Consider the following 7,548-nt stretch of genomic DNA (forward strand, 5'->3'; position numbering starts at 1 on the left):
TTCCTAGCCAAAAATAAATGTATGTATCTAAGTATCTTAATAGAAAGAAAGAAAAAGGATGGTAAGTATAATATCCCCGCTTAGTTGATCTAAGATCATTTATTCATATAAATGACAATATTATAATTATCAATTTCTCAAATTGATTAACACTCGTATAATAAAAAAATATCAATCAAATCTTAAAATTATGTTCATTTAATTTTTATGAAACACATATTCAATGTGTCTTTATATAGATAATGTTAACCAGTGTTTTAATATATTGATTTATTTACATTTACTTGATTGTTATTCATTATTTTAAATTTGTAATATGATATTTTATGTTTATATTTTTCACAATAAAAACAATTAAAATTAGTTCTTTCTTAATAAAAATTATCTTGACCTCTTTTTTTTATTGATAGACCTAAAATTTATTTTATCTCTTCTTTAATTGAACGGTGTAAAATTATTACAACTTAGTTAGTTATAATTGGCATGACCTCTTTTTCTAAAACTTTTTCTACCTCTATTTTAATAATTGAAACTACGATCCCATCCTTATTGTGTACGGTTTGATTCTACAACATTATTTAAATTCACCCGACTTTTCATAATTTTTTCGATTCATTTTTTTTATTTCTCTAATATTCTATTAATGTGACTTTCTATAATTCCATACAACTCTACAATTGTCATTGTATTCATAGCATATACTCTTATTTTATTGACAATATCTATAACACATGTATAATATTGTTCAACAGTTTTTAAATTAGACATTTCGTATATTTCATATTCTCTTTCGCAAGAACTATAACTTTACTTTTTAGGTCTTATATACACCTTTGTATGATGCCTTCAACATGTCCTAAACAACTTTTGCATTTTTTGTATTTGTTATTTTGTCAAATACTGTATAATCTACACGTTGATGAATCTGAGATAGCATTAATTAATCTCTCCTATGTTGGGCAGTATCAACTCTTGTAGATCTGGTTCAATGAAGTTTCACAAGTTCTGAGCTTTCAAATGGGTAGACATCAAAATCTCTTAATAATTATAATCAAAGTTTTCATCTTTTGGGGATTAGACCATACAACATTGAAAATATTTGCCATACTGACTCTATAAATAAACAATTATGTGAAAACTTTCTCATACCTCACAAACTCTTAAACATTTGGCGTTGGATTAAATCAGTTCTGATACTAAATATAAATATAATACCCACATTTAATTGGTTTTAAAATCACTCACTCATATAAATAACACTATCATATTTATCATTCTCAAACTCACAAACATTTATATTAAAAGAAAGAAACAAAAGAGCATCACTCAAATCTTAAAATCATGTTCATTTAACTTTGATGGAACATATATTCAATACATTAGGTATATATGCCATTATATAGACATTGTTTTATATTAAAATCATAATTTCTAACAACTAAAGCTTAGTTATACTTCTCTTGGCAGTGATTATTGGTGAAGAGTATTACTTTATGAAAAAAAGACATATATGTCTCTGACTTTTTAAGTTTTTAACAAATACATCTTTGAGAAAATTTAAATACAATAAAGTTTTTAACTTTCACAAATGGAAAACAATTTCATTCTTCCATCCATTTGCCTCTTACAAATCAAACAGAATTAGCTAACATGGTTGTAACAGTATTTAGGTGTTCGTTATAGTATCATGTTGGAAAGAGGCTAAAGTTTGCAAGACAAAAAAGTCCTTGGTCATGAAAACGATGTCGTTTTGCAAAGGCAGTCCTAATGAAATTTAAATTGGATTTTTTGAAGTAACATATGCGGTAGCTGTTCATAATTGTTCATGGCGGTGTTGCTTATATTAATAGCCAGTGATGGAGGCTCATCAAGCACGAGACGACACGGAGGTGGTGGCGAACGGCAGGAAGTCTCGGTTGTAAATGCGGCCCCATGTTCAGTGCAAGTTGGGGATGAGAAAGATGACGTTGTCCCAAAATACTTTTACGGGGTGTATGTCATATTTTTCATGTCAAAAACAAACACCAATCCAAACAGGCTATTTTTTATATGTCCATTCTTCAAGGTAAGCTCGCAATTTTTTATGTATATGGATGAAGTTGAGAGTTCTTTTTACCAACACATTTTCATTATATCCGAATTGATTTATGTGAAACAACCACTTTGTAAATTCTTTGTGTGGGTTGATGACCATATTGGAAGAAATGGGTGCATGAAGCCAACAAGAGTATTGGGTCGCGTGACAATCAGAACTTAGATATTGAATAACATTTTGGTAAGAAAGAATTAGAGAAAAAGATGGTTGATCTAGAGCAAAGAATAATTTACCTAGAGAGCAAGAAAAGTAATAACTTCTGGGTCATAATTATAGACTTGATTGTTGTAGTTTTTGGTCTTTGTTTATTTAAAATATGAAAAATATGAAAAAAATGCAGATTGTAGTGAATTATGTCTGTTGACTATTTTAGTTAATATGAATGAAAGAATGAAGATTTGAATTATCCATATCTTGTTGCCTTGAATAGATATAAAATGCTTGTAAATTAATGTTATTTTCATTCCATGAACCTAAGCAAGAAACAAGCCATAGCATAGTCAAGGGCTATAATATTAAATAAATATATATAATTCATTCAATTAACCTAACCATAACATAGGAATATTATCATACTATAACATCATAAAATCTGGCAAAAGAAAATATAGCAGGTATATCAACCTTTATTTTTCAAAATACTAACTCAAAAGCAACTTAATTGGCTAAAAGAAAGTTTGCCAATATGTATTACAATCAAATATTGCATCAAAAAACTAATAATTATTTTTAAAATAAGTCAGGAACAAGTATGTCACTTTTTTTTGGTTCTTGAAGTCTGAATTTGATATAAACTTGAATATTCTTGTTGTGGCACAACTTGCTGCAAACAGGGTATTCTTTAATGCTCCTCCACTTGATCTTGTTGTCACACTTGTTGAAGTTAGTGGAACAACTTGAATCTGAGTTATACTTGGTGCACGTGACCTTTTGATTGATTACTTTGGTGTAAATTTAGCTGGCGCTTTGAGATGAGTTTGATTTGTTGTCTTGATTGGTTTCTGGCTTAATGATGCTGCTTGTGCTGGAGTTGCTTCTACTGGTGCTGCTAGTCTTGCTGGAGTTGCTGATGGGCATGGTAAGGCTTTATTTGGAACCATTGGAGTATCTTTTGCTTGTTCATCTGGAGCTGCCTGTTGTATATTCTGGTCAATCTGCAACATTTATAATGAAGGCACATAAATTCTTTAACTTTTACATTGAAGATACATAAATCCTTCGACATTTATAATAAAGACAACTAAATCCTCAAGTTCTTTGTTACCTTAAGCTCTGGAGCTAATTGGGATAACGGAAGTTTCACTAGTGCTTGACTAGTTGAATTATGGTGCTTTGATTTTTTGGTTTTAGGCTTCCAGTTAGGATTAGATAATGCTCCCTTGTACATCTTGTAGTTGTGACTCTTCTCGTTGCACTTGTTGCATATTACACAAAATGTTTTCCTTACTTTGTTCCTTTGAATCAAATCCTCCACTGGATCCTTTTTTCTTTTATGCACCTTTGGCCTACCAATCGGCCTTTTGATGGGTGGAGGATCTGGCTTGATATAACCTGTTCTATGCCAATACTCTTCATTGGGAGCTGGTTGGATAAAGTGTGCATAAGTCAGATGGATGGACTCCATGCAAAGCCATTTGTGCACATAATTTTCTGCTTGTCATGCTTCTTATTAATAGCAGCAATTGCATGAACACAAGGTATTTCTAGAATTCAATAATCACATACAAGTTTAGAATACATTACTCATTTAACAAGTTTTTAATCAAAGAATAAGTAAGTCAATCTGTTAGTTGCCACATATTGGATGAACAAGTATGCTTCATCAAATCAACATCAACTCTTAATGCCTTGTGGCTCATTTCAAATTGCTTTCTCTCGTTGTCACCTATCCACTTTGCATTCCATATGTTGTTGGGCTTAATCATTCAGCCAAGCCTTTTTTGTTGTACCGGGACAAGCTTTTTAGGATATACTGATAGTAGAATGCTATGCTTTGTCATTCCCTTAGCTTTTCATATTGCTCACTCTCGCTTCTGACAATTCTATCTCTTGCCTCCTTTAGTGTCCTGTAAACCATCTTATCATGAGGATGTATGCCAAACTCATCTTTTAGAAAATCAGTAGCCTCCTTCTTCCTAGTCATCTGAGGATAGATAGCTAGCCTTTTTTCAATTTTTTTGCTCAACTAGTGCTGGTAAGTAGTATTACTGTCCATGTACCTTGCACATGTATGTTCAGATTTAAAAGTTTTAATCTGAAAGCACCTAAGAGAATTATTGTAAGATACATGTACAACCCATAGACATTCTTCTACTTTGCAGTCCACTCGAACCCTTTCCTTATCGTTTTTAATCCACTAAAACTTCCTGCCCTCGGATGTGAACAAGTCCTTCACTACTTCTTTAAAACCATAAAGAGTCGCAAAATTGGATCCTATTTCAAAGTTGCATTTTTCAAATCCATACTCATCATTGAACTCGGGCCAATGCTGCTTCTCAGCTTCATCATCAGAAAAAATAGGAGTATGCAAATTCTCTGAATGGTATTCATAGTCATACTTTGAATCCGTGGAACTTGAGTATACAGTAGGCCCATTACTAAGCCCACCAATTTGCAAAGAAGGTCCAGTTCTTTGGTCTACACGGGGCTCAACATTTGGTTATACATTGGGTCTTTTTTCAGCAATATTTGATCTATTCTTCCATGGTGCATCCTTCCTCTTTAGTGGATCATTCTTGTTCTCTTTCATTTTTCTCTTTGGTACAACCACTTCTTCCCCCCTTGTAAGTCATATTTCTCTTCTTTTTGGCACGCTTTTCTTCGCCACTACTCTCCTCATCATCACTGTCATCATCATACTCCGGAGGTGGAGGTTTGTAAGATTCATCCTTCGTGCTCTCATAATCGTCATCGGAGGATGATGTCATCAGATTATCTAGATGTTATCTAGTTCTATACACTCAACATTTTCAATTTCTTTCACCCGACTCCCTTTTTGGCCAATACATACATTTCCAGCTCCTGATTTCCAGCTCTTGCTTCCTCTACATACTCAGGTTCATTGACAACATGATCAAAATAAATTTAGAACTCATTTTTTTTCATTCCACATCAAATTGTCACACAATTTACGAATTTCACTATCCCCTGAGAAACGATGAATCCCATACTCAATATCACTCGCCGTACTATCAAACCAATATATTGCCTTATAGTTAGGATATCCTAAACCCTCAAACAACTTCACCAAAGTTGATAAAATCTATGTCCATTTCTAAAAATCTTTCTATTTTTTCATTCACATAAACAATATCCCCATCACCATTTCTCATAAAATTTTTTCTATGGTGAAAAATAGGAATAAAAATCTTTCAGCCATCTGAAATTTTTTAACAAAAATAAAATCAAACTACAAACTTCAAAACTCCAAAAACCTTTATACTGAGGAGACAATAATTTTTTTTAATAAAACTCAAACAAAAAGCAAAATAGAGAACTTAATAGGCATTTGCATTCATCTCACTCTACACTATATGGAACCCTAACGTGAAGAAATAAAAAATGGTTAAGGATTTACTTACCTTCCTGATGACTGAACTACTTCAGCAAACCAACTTCGTTTCTCCTATTCCATCTTCTTCGATGACGCTTCAGTTTTATTTTGGAGGAAAGGAAATTCTGATTTTTGTGAAGGGATTAGGAAAATGTATGGTGATTTATGTCTTTTGAAAGAGTTTTTATTAAGAATTTAAAATTTGCAAAATGGCATTATTTTTATGACCAGAGACTTTTTTGTTCTACAAATTTTAGTCTTATTCTAGCATGACACTGTAATAGATACCTGGACACCATTACAACCACGTCAGCCATTTCTATTTGATTTGTGAGAAGTAAATGAATGAAAGGATAAAATTATTCTCCATTTATAAAAGCCAGAAATTTTTTGTATTTAAATTTTGTTAAAAATGTATTTATCAAAAATTTAAAAAATTAAAGACCTATCTATTTTTATTTTATTTTATTTTATATTAAATTTTGGCTTTGGCCTTTTAAAATGATAGGATCTTCAATGATTTGAGATATAACAACTTGTATTCTTAGGTTTAAGTAGTACTAAAATAATAAAGCCACATTATCATAATTCTAAATTTAATAACCAAACAGCTTAGTTGGCAAAGGCTCTTAAACACTTAATTTAATTATTACCAAGAAATAAGCTTGGACTATGTTTGCATTACAAGCTCTAACAAATGTGAATGCTAATTTTGACAATTAATCGGTTGCTTTTGCAATCAAAATATATGATATAGATTTTGACGAAATCTTCATAGTGGTTTTTATAATTTAGGATTTTTATTATTTTAGTTTTTTAAATTTAAAACTTTAATTATTCTGTTGATTTTTATAGTTTCGTAAAATTTGTAATTAAATTTCTAATTTTTTTTTAATTGAGTCTTTGCACCAATTTTTTTATTGAGTCTCTACACTTTTTTTCTTTTATTTGAGTCCTTGGACTAATTTTTTTAGTTGAGTCTTTATACAATTAAGTCAATTACTATTAAAAGGGATCTAATTGAAAAAAAATTAGTGCAGGGATCCAACTAAAAGAAAAAAAATATAAAGACCTAATTAAAAATTTTGCGAAACTATAGGGATCAACAGAGTAATTAAACCAATTTAAGATTCATTATATTGATATCTGAGATCTAATTCTAAGCACCATATTGATTCCTAAAATCTTTTCAGCGTTGAGCCAATGAATGAAATGAAATATTGAACTAGTTTTGACTTGTGACGCTAGACGCAGAACTAAATAACGTTATTTTAAAAAATAAGAAGAGATAAAATAGTTTGTACATCTAATAAATTTTACTTCATTTTTTCGTTTTTGTCTTGTTTAAGTGTTAAAACAAAATAATACCATTTAACTTTATATTCAGCATGATAAGTTAGAATTAGTTCGGCACTTCGTAGTATCAAAAATTTTTCAGAGATTAATATAATATCCGGTAGTATAATAAATTTTAAATTTAAAAAACTAAAATAATAAAAATCATAAAATAAAAAACCACTTTAAAATTTAATCTATAGATTTTAGATTGCATTTTATTATATTTTTTAGATCATTAAAAGCAATTACTCTGCCAATGACTTAAAAGTTGATGATCTGCTATAAATCGTGAAGGCATTAAGAGATAATTTCATTTTCTTCTGCCAAATCTCAATCGTGTCAGCTAATATAAGGGAGTGACATAGTATAAGATTAACACTTCTTTTTCCCTCTCATAATCTAAGATTAAGACAACGAAGTATAATTATTGTGACAAATGTTATTATTATTTATCCATATTTTTATTACTTATTTAACGATAATTATTAAAATAAATCTCAAAAAATTTATATTATTGATAAAATAATTTAAAAAAAATACAAACGATAAACAAGTTCTTAAG

Source organism: Arachis duranensis, chromosome 1 (genome assembly GCF_000817695.3).
Source record: "Arachis duranensis cultivar V14167 chromosome 1, aradu.V14167.gnm2.J7QH, whole genome shotgun sequence".
In the NCBI taxonomy this organism is placed as follows: domain Eukaryota; kingdom Viridiplantae; phylum Streptophyta; class Magnoliopsida; order Fabales; family Fabaceae; genus Arachis; species Arachis duranensis.